The sequence below is a fragment of the Notamacropus eugenii genome, chromosome 4, assembly GCF_028372415.1.
Source record: "Notamacropus eugenii isolate mMacEug1 chromosome 4, mMacEug1.pri_v2, whole genome shotgun sequence".
In the NCBI taxonomy this organism is placed as follows: Eukaryota; Metazoa; Chordata; class Mammalia; order Diprotodontia; family Macropodidae; genus Notamacropus; species Notamacropus eugenii.
This window is the reverse complement of record NC_092875.1, coordinates 456,328,682-456,343,532: the sequence shown is the minus strand read 5'-3', so window position 1 is coordinate 456,343,532 and position 14,851 is coordinate 456,328,682. Positions and strand designations below refer to the sequence as shown.

At 36.9% G+C, this 14,851-nt stretch overlaps 1 non-coding gene across 1 annotated transcript; it reads right to left on the bottom strand.

Annotated features, from left to right (window-relative positions):
* Nucleotides 1–355: 355 nt before the first annotated feature.
* On the bottom strand, nt 356–460 carry LOC140502875 (U6 spliceosomal RNA). Its single transcript, XR_011966610.1, has one exon. It is a non-coding gene; the product is annotated as a U6 spliceosomal RNA (small nuclear RNA).
* Between the last annotated feature and the right edge of the window lie 14,391 nt (nt 461–14,851).

Below are 14,851 nucleotides of genomic sequence, written 5' to 3'. Positions count from 1 at the left end.
CTGCAGTAACTTCAAATGGAATTTCTTTTTCTCTCTTGTTGTTGGGCTTTGTTTGTAATATACAGAAATGTCAATGATTTATATGAGTTTATTTTATATTCTACAACTTTGATCAATAAACTTTGTTTATTATTTCAAATAGAATTTTACTTGATTCTATTGGATTCTCTAAGTATATTATCATATTATCTGCAAAGAATGATAACTTTGTCTGTTCTTTGCCTATTCTAATTCCTTTAATTTTTTTCTCCTCTTATTTTTAAAGCTAACATTTCTAGTGCAGTTTGAATAACAATGATAATAATGGACATCTTTGTTTTACCCCCAATCTTATCAGAAATGCATCTAGCTAAAAAAAATCATGGAATACTTCATGAATTTGCATGTCATCCTTGAGCAGGGGCCATGCTATTCTCTTTATCATTCTAATTTTTAGTATATGTGTTGACAAATTGAGCCCTGACTATTTTTTTCTTAAAGATAATGAGAATAGTTTGGAAGATTCTGAGTACAACTGACAGCAACATGATGCAGACACTAGAGTGATTTCAAGTCAGGGAGATGTGGATTCAAATCTCATGTATGAGACTTCATAGCCATACTTCACAATTAGTTTCCTCTATTGTAAAATAAAGCATTTGAACTGTGGCCACTGAGATTTCTTCTGTCTTTAAAACAATAATCTGAGTATGAGACCTGTGCCATAAAAATATTACTTTGGTAGTTCTGCGAAGCATGATTTGGAGAAGAGGGTTTTAGGGAATTTAAGTAGTCTTACCTTAGTGCAGGTAAAAACTTATGTGGGTCTGAACTTGAGTGATGGCTGTACTAAAGGACAGGAGATAGATATAAGATGTTTTAGAAAGAGAATTTATAACTGACTGACTGATCCTATATGGTTAGAAGGACTAAAAAGATGACTCCAAGGTTTCCAAATTGAGTGACTTGATGGCATCAACAATATTAAGATGATTTGGTGGATAGACTTATTTAGGGAGGAATATTATTGATTTACTATTTAACATGTTAAGCTTTAGTTTTCAGTAGGGTATCTAAAAGCAGCTGTCCAGCAGGCAGCTGTAGGAATGGAACTATAGTTCAGGTGAGGTTTTAGGGCTATTAGATATATAACGCTGGGAATCATCCATATGCAAAAGATAAGAGAAAGAGAGGAGGTCTTTGGACAAAACTGATGGGACACTTGACAACTATGCATATAGGTTAGGAGATGAATGATGAACTATCAAAAGAGACTGATCCCTTTATCTGTTTTGTCATGCCTCATTCCTTTCTGATTTTTAATTCACCTGTGTCATGAGAAAACTTCACTCTCCCCTACACATACTTTTGTTAGATCATTTTAATTAGTGGTCCTTATTCACCACCTTGTTCTATAAATTAAAATTTTGTATAAATTACAATGTTGTTGCAGCTGGTATGAGCTTGCCCTTTCTTCAGTTCCTCCTCCCTGTTGATCTGAAGCCAGTAGAAAACAAAAAAGAATGGACATGTTTTAGAATTCTTGAAGATTTCATCAGCAAGTGGGAAACTGTTGGTGTGGGGTAGTGGTAGAGTTGAGCTGAGCTTGCTCTCTCTTGGGCATTGTCTCACCTCATCGGTAAGACCATGCCCATCTCTGCCTCTGCTTCTCTCAGTCAGCTCTAACACCATAGCTTCACAGCCCTCAGCCTAGGGCTTACAAAACAATTTTAGTTCTCACCATTCCAAAACTGCTCAGCTGGCAGAGCAGCTAGTCCTGTTCTTCCCTGCTCCCAACTTCCAGCCAGCTGGAAAGATAACAAAAAATGGCAGTCAGATAGTGCTCTCTTCTACCTCAAATTTGTGAAAATTAGAGGCTAGAAGTCTCTCCAAAGATAAAAGAAAAGTAAAAACTTAAGGACTCCAGAAAATACATCCCTCTCACCAGGCAGTTCAGTTGTTTTTGAAAATTGTGTCTGACTCTTTGTGCTCCCCTACCCCCATTCATTTCCTAGTTTAAATAATACTTGATGGTTCATTACCCTACACATACCTAGGAAGTTTTAAAAATCAGGTTACACCATATAATATATATATAGTTAGAGTTTTTCCATGAGTATGTTTAGTTATTTCATATATACATATGTATATATATATATATATATATATACATATATATATGTTTATATGTATGTGTGTATATGTATGTATGTGTATGTCACCTTCTATAGCAATAGGAAAGGTAGGGATGTGTATGGTTAAAGGAGAAAGATGATGAGTTGGGTTTTGAGTTTGTTGAGTTTATGATATCTACTTGACATCCAGTGTGAGATATCTAAAAAGTGGTTGGAGATGTGAGATCAGAGGGAAGCACAGAGGTGAGGAAGAGAGAGGTAGATTTGAGAGTCATTTGTGTAGAGATTGTAACTAAATCCAAGGGAGCTAATGAGACTGCTATGTAAAGCAATATAGAGGGAAAAGAAAAGAGGGCCCAAAATAGAACTCTGTGAGACACCTATGACTAGAGGGTGTGATCTAGAGGAAGATATAGGAAAGGAGCTAGAGGAGGAGTTGCTAAAGAAATAGGAGAACCAGGAGAGAGTAGTAACCTGAAAACCCAGAGAAAAGAGAGTATCAAGGATGAAAGAGTAATCAAGCATCAAGGGTTGGAGAAAGGTTAGGGTCATAAAGGATAGGAAAAGACCATTGGATTTGGTGACTAAGAGATCTCCTTGGTAATTTTGGGGAGAGCAGTTTTAGTGGAATGATAAATTGAGAGGCCAGATTGCAAAAGGTTAAGAAGAGAGTGAGAAGAGAGGAAATGGAGGTTCTTGCTGTAGAAAGCCTTTTAAAGAAGTTTAGAAACAAAAGGCTAAGGAGATGTAGTAGGATAATAGTTAATAGGGATGGAAGGTAGCAGGGGTGGAAGAAATAAGTGAGGATATTTTCACGGTAGTGGAGATATGGGCATATTTGTAGGAAGTAGAGTATGATCCAGTAGAAAAAAGAGAAATTGAAAATAAGTGATAGAGTGGGGATGTTAGAGGGGGTAATCTATTGGAGAAGTTGGGATAGATATGAGAGTTAGCCTAGGTAAGGAGTGAGAGCACCCTATCATGTGACACAGAGGTGAAGGAGGAGATAGTTGCACAAGGTGTACTAATTGATATGAAATGGGATAGAGGAAAAAAGAGGTAACTCATAGTGAATGACTGCAATTTTCTTTGTAAAGTACAAGGCAAGGTTCTCAGCTAAGAGGCTGGGGGATGATAGATGAAAAGGTTTGCAAGAACTGCTTTGGAGAGAAGGATAATGAATTAATAAAGCAGATATAGAAGGATTGTGTAATGGCGGTGAGGGCCTAGTTGAGGTTGTGTAATACATAACCCAGTCAGCAGTGGACCGAGCCAGAACGGTTGGGTGATTTTCTCCACCATAGTCAGCAGCAAATAGGGTGGAGCAAAGGTGGCAAATGGCTGAAGTGATCCAAAGCTGAATCTTGGCAGAGCATAATCAGTGAGATGATATGGGGATAAGGGTTTCAAGAGAAGAGGACAGCATAGATTCGAATTGGTTCATCAATGGATGAAGATGAGGAAAAGAGGAGAGAATGGCTACTATAGGGGAGATGGCCTAGGAGAGAAATGTGAAGTCAAAAGGATCATGGATCATAATGTAAATGAAGAATAGGGTTTTGTAAGGGAAGGGAGAAGTGAAAAACCAATAGATAATGATCAAGGAAGGGGATTTAGGAATTCCTAAATTTAGGAATTGGGTGATGGTAAATTTGTGGGTCTTGGCAAGATTAAAAAGTATGACATCTTTGTATGTGCTGATGTGGTGGAGAAGTAGCTCATAGGAAGTGAATAGGTTAAGGAATTAAGTGGTTAAGGTGTTTGAGGGACAGTCAACATATATATGTTTCTGTGTGTGTATGTATATGCATATACACATATATACATACATACATACATACATAAAAATGCAAACATATACATACATACATATATATATGTATGTATGTATAAATGGCAAGGTTCTCAGCCAAGGGGGTGATGAATGAAAATGTTTGCAAGAGCTGTTGTGAAGTAATTAGTTAATTAATAAGGCAGATATAGAAGGATTACTTAGTAGCAGTGCGGGCCTCATTGAGGTTGTGTGACACACAAACCAGTTAGTAGTGGACCCAGTCAGAATGGTTGTGTGATTTTCTCCACCTTCATTCAGCAACAAATGTGGTGGAACAAAAGTGGCAAATGGCGGATGTATACATATGTGAATGTGTGTGTGTCTCTCTCTATATATGTGTATATATATATATATATATATATGTACACACATGTATATATATGTATGTATGTATGCATGTATGTCTATGTCTATATATAGAGGGAGACACACACACACATACATATCCTTTAGTATGAGGTCAGGAATTGTGGAATTATCATCAAGAGGGATCCAGATTTTAGCAATAGCTAGTAGGGGAGTGGGAGAGGAAGAGATTTAGGATGAAGAAAGATTTGTTATCAAGTAACACATATGTTCTAGAGGACACAGTGGAAGGCTGAGTAGTGTTTGGTCAAAACTTGGAGGTGGAAGGGTTGAGAAGGATGAGAATAAGTATTTGGATAGTGGGGGTTGAAGGGTACAGTTTGGATGATGGCCTTGAGGGGTTCAGAGTCATTTGAGAATGGATACTCCATTGGATGGAGTATGTCACTCCTCTTTCTAAAGGACATTAGAGATTGGCTGGAGGCAAATACAGCATGAGATGGGAGGTACACAGTTAGATGGTCAGATGAGAGGCTCTGCTTCATAATCTTCTTCCCTCCGAAGTGCGGACTTTAGGCAGGAAAGAGAGGAACAGGGGATGAAAGTTGGACCTGTACAATGTGAGAAAGAAGTCCAGTTCCCTGCCAAACATCCTCTTCTCTTCACTCAAGAGACAGGCAGAAGATACTCAAATGTCCTGACAAATTCTAGCGTCATTTAGTTTGTATGTATGCAATGAGGGGAATATAGGATTATAAAACTATACCATTTTTATTTCTACTGCTTTCTAGTTGCAGATTGCTGTATGTGGAAGTCACTTAAATCTGTTTGTCTCAGTTTCCTCATTTATAAAATGAGCTGGATAAGGAAATGGTAAGCCAGTTCAATGTCTTTGCCAAGAAAACTCCGAGCTGGGTCACAAAGAGCCAGACACAGTCGAAACTACTGAACAAGCAGAATATGTTATCGTTAGTATCGTAGGATCATAGAAACAGAGATTTAGAGCTGGAAGGAACCTGAGAGACCATTTAGTCCAACATCCTTTTACAGAGGAGGGAACTAGGGTTCAGAGAAGTTAAATGACTTACCCAGAACGGCACAGCTATTCCATGTCTGAGACATGATTCTAAGCTATGTCTTCCTGATTTCAAGTCTAATACCTTATCCACTAAATTGTGCCATAGCTTTACTCTATGAAACTGAATCTTATTAGAGCCCTTTGCTAAAGGAAGCGTATTGTCACCAGTAGAGAATTCTATTGCACTTTTTAAATGTAAAGATAGGTTGACCAAAATGTCTTTCTTGATTTGAGACATAAGGTAACTTCTGCCTGCTATCTTGGGTTGTATCATGCTCAAGTGCTAAGCCATACTTTGGGTGATGCCCATTATATAAGAACCAATAGCTAAGCTGGTCCCCAATGGACACAGCTCTATATAAAAAGTGCTTTATTGGCCTGACTCAGTAAGACTTCTATCAAGAAAAAATCCATAATATTAAGGACTGTTTATACAACCAGAATATTTGACAGGGAGGCTTATCTCCCTCCCTTTTTCTATCCAAAGAATAAGTTCCCTTTACCTATTCCTTTACAAAATAATTTTTGTTACTATGGTTTAGCTCTTAATGTCATAATATTCTCCACAATGCCCAAATTTAGTCCCCTATGGTCAAAATATCCTTATGTTAAACAAGGACTAGCATTGATCTGCTTGGCCTCTGAAGATATAATTCATAGCAACAGATTGCAGAGAAGCAGATCATAACTGTAAGTTACAAAATCTCTTCTAACCATTTGTCATCCAATGTAGAGATGGCTACCTTAGGAGGCAATAGATTCCTCCTCCTTAGAGATCTTCAGATGATAGCTGAACAACCCTTTGGTTAAATGCCCTAAAGGAGACATGAGTTGGATTGAATGACCTCTAAGATCTCTTCCAAATCTGAGAGTCTGTACTAAGAATTCACTCAGCTTTGCGTCTGCTTCTTTCTTTGACTTCAACTTCATAGAACAAGATGCTTATCCCAGGATAACCTCATGACTTCTAATCTCTTCCTCACTATGCTGCTTTCTCACTATGTCAAGCCTTTATTGACACCACCTCCTTCAGCCTTCTCTCCCCTCTGAATGGAGGAGGCCTAGAGGGCACAGTACTAAACTCTTCCCAGTGCCTTCTTTTATAGAAATCGAGACTCAGCTCACTTTGTCTCTGCTGTCCTGTTTGGTTTCAACAGCAAAGAACAAAATACCCCCTTGTATCCTGTCCTCACTTATTTCCTGTCTCCTTTTGTGCGCAATATTCCCCTTTAGAGTGTAAGCTCCTTGAGGATAGAGATTGAATTTCTTCACATTAATTGTATCCCAGTGTTTACCACAGTTTCTGACTATATAGGTGCTTAATAAATGTTTATTGGATTGGTTTGGATAAGAAAACCGGTTAAAGGAGGTCATGGCCCAGACCAAGAGTGTGCTGTAGCTGGCTCACACCCGATTGCTAGCACTGATGGTAAAACTATCACGAGTACGTATTTCCACCTCAGAAACTTGAGAGCTACAAATCAGGGCTTGGCTTATTTATTGTTTTACTTATTGTCTAGACTAATGAAAGTGATGGAGAAAATGCTGGTAATGCTGATTAAACTAAAAGTGTGTCATATGGTTTCGGGGGTGGTTTTTAAATATTATTTGCCACACACCTGTCTCAGATCCTATGAAATGGCTCCCCTTGGCCAGAAATGGGTAGCAATGGAGTTGTCATAAAAAGGAACAGAACCTCAAGACACTGGAGTGTCTCCTCATCTTGCCAAAAGAATAGAAAGAAAAGATAGAAAGGAAAAGTCATCCTGACCACCCCCACTGCAAGGCAAGCCTCCACCAGGGATACTATTTTGTAAATATAAAAGCACCTTTCTTTCCTTGAAGCTCCTTTTGTAAGAGCATCACAAAGTAGGCTTGTTCTCTCATTTTTCTCTCTATTCTATTTGTCCTTATTTGAATTTTAAGGATTGATTAGTTTTAAAATAAATTTACAGAAAGAATAATAATTATAATTATAATTCTTTCAATAATAATCATAATTCAGTTATTTTTACATGTAATAACAAAGTTTTAGAAAGAGAAGACAGAATATTCAGGCAAATCACGAAATTATCAATGGCATATTTCATATGAGTGGGAAAACTGGTAATCACAAGTACCAGCTTTAATTTATTACTCTATATCAATCAAGTTTAGACCTTAATTGCTTTTTGAATACATGGTGAACTAAGAGACATCTTCTGACCCGAGATCAAGTCTCTCCAAGTTGCCGTGTACTATACAATTAACCCCCTGACACCCAATTATTGCATTTTTTCTTAAACTGTGTACATATCAAGAGATGTTTTGAATGTATTTGGATAGAGCTTAGAATTAATTTTCACTAATGTTTATAAGTCTTCCTAGCATATATTTCAGTAATACTTTTTATCTCCTGCATTAGCTAATCATGCACACTTTCAAAAGAACATAAATTTGCTTATTCAAATTCATCTTTGACATGGAACTCTACTCTGAAAGTATTGCTCTGTGTTCTACTGTAAATGCTTTTTATTTTATTTTTTATTTTCTCCCATAATTATTATGCAATGGCATTCACCTCAATAAAGAGACATAACTATATAGTTGTCAAGGTCAAATGCAAACTTTCTGGTGTTCATTACTTTGTCTTTGGGGAAAATATGTATTCACTTTTAATACATTTTAATTCACTAAAACTGATGACTTAATCCACACACTTAAGAGTCCAAAGGTATTTAAAATAATTTCATACTATTTGTTTCTATAGGTGAAAGGGAAAGGAAGAGGGAGAATAATGATGGAGACTAATATGTGAAAATTATCTGTCACACTGTTTTGAAAGAAAAAAAAACATATTATACTGTTTAAATGCAACACTATGTGATTAAAGATTGTCGTCACCCAGAAAGTCACCTTATTCTCCTCTCTAGGAATGCTGGAGATGGCTTCAAGGTATGTTGTGTTACCTCAGGTTCTGCATCCACCCAAAACAAAAATGTTTTGGGTTACCACACACAAGATTTGTGATAGACTCAAGAAGCTTCTGTTTTTGTCAAGTTGCCCTCTGCAAAATTCCTTCATTGAGTATGTGGGATGGCCATGTAGGTACCCTTGTTTAAATCCTACATAATGTAAACCTTCTGGAACCTGGACAAGGGGGAGCCATATTTCCTTTCCAGGTCACTCTCCTCCACCAAATGACCTAATAAATTTCCTTTTCAGACATTGGGGTTTGTTCTCTTAAACACCAAGAAATCATCCAACGTTACAGCATGTCTAGTCCTAAGGTGTTGCTTCTCAGAGGCCTCCAATTAGTCTTTAATCTCTCCAAACATAACAAGTAATTCTCATAGGAGTAATATTCTCTTGGTCATGATGTACTTTCTACTGGGATTTAGTTATTAGCTTCTTAATATGTTTTATGACAATCGTAGACCAAAATGCACTTACATAAACAAATTATACAGCTAATATATTTTAATATTGTTCATATTTAATATTGTTCATATTTAATATTATTCATAAGAATTATTATTCTGAATATAGCATCTTTAAAAATTCAGTCCCTTTACTTTCAGGTTTGTTGCTTTTGGGTTGTTTCAGTCATATCCATCTCTTCATGATATCATTGGGGTTTTCACGACAAAGATACTGGAGTGGTTTACCATTTTCTTTTCTAGCCCTGATGGGGTTCAGACTCTGGGAACCTCCTCGAACTCCCCTTGAATATTACCACTTAATCTGGCCTTTCATACATACTCAAATCTGTTACCCTTAACCTAGCCTGGCCCTCCATTGTTTCTTGCCTCTGAATTGCCCCACCTGCTTCCCACCCAAGTCCTCCATTGTCTGATACTTCCCAATTGCCTCCAGCTGTTTCCCACCCTTGATTACATCACTAGTTACCTGAGTCTCATCAAGATCCTCCTTAGACCCTCCTCCCAGACTACTAGACCACCTCTAGATCTTTCCCACAGTCTTTCTATAGATAAATTCCATCTCACCTTCATGAAAGCACTCAGATTCAATCCAGCTCTGACTGTCTAGCTGAGATTCTATCTGGTCTGCTTGTCAATACAACCATCACAAATGCTTAGGCTCCTCAAGAGTCAACCCAACATGGCAAACCTTTAATAAACTTTTGTTTTACTTTGGCAAGAAGAAGTCTTGAGTCAAATTCACTCAGAAGGACCTGGCGTGTAGATACTTTGGGGTCCCAAGCACCCCAAACCTCATGGTTCCCAGACCTCAACAGCCCATTTTACAGATGAGGACCTGAGGCAAACAGGGTTAAGGGACTTGCCCAGGTTACAAAACTATTATGTGTCTGGTACGGAATTCACTCATGAAGATGAGTCTACCTGATTCCAATTCCAGTGCTCTATTCGGATGCCACCTAACTGTCTATTTCCTTTCATGTGCATAAAGATTAACATTCAAAGTTCCCTTTTTGGTAAAATTTTAAAAGGAGTATGACTATTTCCTGCTTCATTGTTCTGTGATCTGGGTGGGAGAAGGGCATTCCATTTGAATGATAGCTCTTCCATGTGCATTGTATATTAAGAGGACTTTTAAGAGAAAACACAAACTATTTTGCTTAATTCAGCTTTGTTAATGACCTATTTCATTTATTTGTCTTTCTTTCTGTCCCTTATGATATTTGCTGTCAGTTCATCACTTTGGATTTACATCTTTAACTTGACATTTTTGTGTGTCGTAAACAATTTTGGATGCATAGATTTTGTTTGAAATTCAAGTGGGACTATCTGCAAATATTGCCCTTATGTTGACCCTCCCTTCCCATTCAATTTGAAATTATTTGCATCCCATGCCTTAAAAAAAAAAAACAAAAAAAAAAAAACAAAACCTCATCAAAACAGTTGACCTTAAAATTAATGAATTATCATTTTAAAAGGTAATGTGTTAGAGCAAGTTGGTTTTTGTCTTTCGCTTTCCAAGAGGACCAAAATGACATCACCATTATAAAGTGAAATTTCAGTGTGTCCAACTGTGGCTGATCAGATGAGCTCAGAATGCTTTACCACAGGCTGGGCACAGATAGTTCATATGAATTTTTGGGGTGGGTACTCCAAATTTGCACATCCTACATTTACTTTGTGCTGTCTCAATTCTGCTTTGCTCAGAGAGCACAGCACCCTTTCTGATGTGGGCATGCCATGCTGAGCGGTTCTGTGCCAGTGTCTCCCATGTTGCACAGTCAAATCCAAAGTTCTTGAGAGAGACTGTGAGAGTGTCCTTGTATCACTTCTTCTGAACACCATGTGATTGCCTGCCCCATGTGAGTTCTCCATAAAATAGTCTTTTTGGCAAGGGTATATTCTGCATTCAAACAATGTGGTCAACCCATAGGAGTTGCACTCTCTGAAACATAGTTTGAATGCTTGGCAGTTCAGCTCAAGCAAGGACTTCAGTGTCTAGTACCTTATCATGCCAGAAGATCCTCAGAATCTTCCCAAGACAGTTCAAGTGGAAGAGACTCAGTTTCCTGGCATGACACTGGCAGACTGTCCCATGCTTCACAGGCATACAACAATGAGGTCAACACAACACTCTGTAGGTCTTCAGTTTGGTAGTCAGTCTAATACCTCTTCTCTCCCAAACTTTTCTTTGGAACCTTCCAAACACTAAGCTAGCTCTGGCAATGCGTGCATCAACCTCATGGTCAATGTGTATATCCCTGGAAAGTACACTACCAAGGTAAGTGAACTTATTCACAGCATTCAAAACTTCTCCATTTGTTGTAATCAATGGTTCCACCTATAGAACCTATGGTATGGTGGTGGCTGATGTAGCACCTGTGAGCACATGGCATCAAGGTCAACTGCAGTACTGATGGTAAATTCTTCAATTTGAAAAGACTACAAACTGAAACCAAAGTGGAGGGAGTGCTGGTGCTTGATTTTCTGTTTGCAGATGATTGTGCACTCAATGCAGCCTCTGAAGCTGAGATGCAACAAAATATGGATCAATTTTCTGCTGCCTGTGCTAAATAATAATTAGAGCAAATATAAAAGACATAAAGGTCCAGTTTACAATTTAGTAGCCAGCTCACTAAACCTTAATTGTTCCTCTATCAACTTTGAATTTTAATCTGAAGCCCTTTCTGGCAGTTTGTCCTCATCTTTAAGAGAGATTCAATGCCGAAATATCCCAAACTGCTTTGTTCTGAAGAATATCATATATTTCCTTAATTTCAACTATAATTGTACTTAAATGTACCGTGCCTAGAAGGTTCCAGTTAATTAGAAGAGAGGTAGGGGCTTGTTTTTTAAAATATTTGTTTTTCCAGTCTGAAATCCTGTTTACATTCCATGCAAGCATGTAAATGAAAAGAGTAAGGCCCAAACCGAAAACACTTCCAAGAGTGTTTGATATTCCCTATTTTTTTCATAATTAGGAGATACTTTTCTCTCATTCTCTCTTCTAAAACATATCTCATATATTAGTTTTCAAGTTGCATATATATTTAAGCTATTTTACATAACAATGGAAAAGTTGCTTACATTCATTTAAACAGCTTAGTACTGATTTGCCTGAGCATGTGAGCAGAACTTTTCAGATAAGTAACGTTGATAAGGAACTGGACTGCCCTATGGTGACAACCTACATTTGTAGAACTAGCACTGCTCTGCTTTCATAGTCAGATGTGACGTATCTCAGTAGATGCATTGTGCATGGCTTCTGGCATTAAGAAGACAGGGTTGAACATCCTGTTTCTGAACTTACTAGCTGCATGACTATGTATAAGACCTCTCAGCCTCAAATTGTTCTTATATAACATTAGAATAGTCAGACTTGTATTTTTTGCATCACAGTGTTATTGGGATCTGATTCAAAGTGAAATATATAAAAGAATTAAAAACCTTAAAGTAGCATATAAAATCATATTTCGTCATCTTTAGCCACAACATCATCATTGTGCAAAAAGAGGAAGGAGAAAGGAAAATTCCTCTTCACTTGGGTAAAGTTTTTTTTGTTTTGTTTTGTTTTTGTTTTTTTTTTTAAGCTGACCTACCTCTGTAAGCTCTCATCCCTCCACTTTTCTGGGTACCTTCTAGTGCAGATACACCTTCCACTGCAGATGCAGATGCACCTTCCACTGCAGATGCAGATGCACCTTCCAGTGCAGATGCACTAAGGTAGTTGTTCAAATAGCATGATGTGTTTACCCAAGGTTGTATTTGATTGACCCCATTCTAACTATTGTTGGATACTTAGTCTCATCAGCATTTTGATACTCTTGCTGAAGGTCAGAGGTGTTTTAGTCTCTTTCTTAGGATCTGCTGGGTCTGCTTGATAGGTGGTCTCTATGGAATGGGTCATTATTGCTGAACTTCATGGACTGTGTATATGGTGCTAAACATAAAATCATGTTGGCTAGGGTGGGGCAGAAGAAATTTTCATTAGTGGAGCTAATTAGCACAGATCAGTGATCAAGTTTGGTCTGTGGTTTGTAATGAAACAAAGCCAGTCTGAAATCCCACCTTACAAGACAAGGAGAGTATCTGGGAAGGTTGCCTGGTAACTAACAAGACAGCTGGTCTCCATTAAGAGACTGCTTGAGATAATGGCTTCAATTACAAATTGCCACAGTTACAAGGTCTGTATCATTCACATGGAACAGAACATTCTGAACAAAATGTGGACAAGATTTTGAAACTAATTTGATTATACAACCTCTTTCCTTTTCCCCCTTTCTTTGCCTCATTGATCTAGAGATTATTATTTTCCCCTTTTGCTGAGAAGGCCCTTATAATTAAAGAGCAGTTTCATGGTTATTTGTACAAATAGGAAAGAGAAAATGTGACCAAGGAGGCATAATGGTGGAGGGAAAAGAGAAGTGGACCCAGAACAGAAAAACTGTTCTCATCTTGGCTTTGCTACTTAGGAAACAGAGCAGTGAGGGACAAGTCATGGGAACTCCTGGAATCTCAGAATACTCATTGAAAAAATGAGCCATCTGGACTAATCAAAAAGTCTTAACCTTTTTTGTCATAAGATCTCTTCAGCATTTTGGTGAATCCTATGAACCCTTTCCAGAATAATATTTTTAATGCAAAAATAAAATACATAGGACTAAAACAAAACAAATTATAATAAAAGAAAGTTATTAAAATAAATTCATGTACCCAGACCAAGAATCCCTGGACTCGTGATCCCCTGGACCATTTCTAAAGTTGCTGGTAGCCTTGATATTTACTAATTTTATAAAAGCATATTAACACAATACTTGCCTGTTTGGTCTGGAGCTGTAATTTCAATGTAAAGCCAGCATGAGAAAATTCATTCTACCAATGCAGACAGGCAACACTTTATTAATTTATTGACTAGAGTGTTAGGCAGCCCAACGGAGAAATTAAGTGACCTGTTCAGTGTCACATAGCAAGTATATGTTAGAATCAAAACGTGAAACCAGATTTTCTTGACTCAAAGACTAGTTCCCTATCAAGTACAACATATAACATTATATCTCTTGAATACACATACATTAATCATATATATGACATTTCATTATGTATCTGTCTGTATACCTAAGAATACGTGTATATGCATATATATATATATATATATATATATATATATATATATATATATATATATATATATATATATATATATATATATATATATATATATATATATATATATATGTAATGAACCGCAGAGCTTTTCATTAGTGGAGCTAACTACCATAGGCCAGTGATAGTGGACAGTCCCATAGACAGTCTTAAAAAAGCTAATATGATCACATATATGTGTGTGTATGCATCCATATATGCATATACATGAACACATATATCTAAGAGGAAGTGTATTATGTTGGATAGAGAATAGACTGGTCTATAAGAACAAATTGGATTTTTTCCTGGAAAAAATATTTGTATGTATATGTGTACATATATACACACACATATAAATGTGTGGGTATATCTATCATCTATGCATTTTTTCAAAAATATATCAGTATATCTTTTATATTTAATGCAATACGATTTTCCCAGATGCATTAATTTAGGACCTTACAATTAAAAAATTAAAAAACTTTTATTCCTGGTTAGAGAATTGATTTGCCTAAGGTGTTTTCACTTGAGAACTGGAACAGAAGTGGGAAATCAGTATGTTGTTCTAAAATTTGAAGCTCTTTTGCTCAACTTAATCAATTGATTGTCTAATATCTTATTCATATTGTAAAACCCTGCTGGTGAATTTATACTGAGAAGTATCCATGGAAACTTTCAAAATGTACTTAAAATTTAGATTACTAAATTGGTAAATACAGAATTAATAAAAGTAGTAAATGCTAACTTCCAACACAAATGCAGATAATAAGTATCTGTGCTGCAAGTGATTTATTTAGTTACCTGGGGAGACTATAAAGTGTAGTTTAATATAAAAGGAATGTCAAAAGCAGGTGCACCGCAGATAAAAACTCAAGCATCATAAGCCTCTAGATTATGTCTGGGAATATTTAACGAGCCAAAGCCAGTCAAGCTGAGACTATTAGGAAAATTCTGC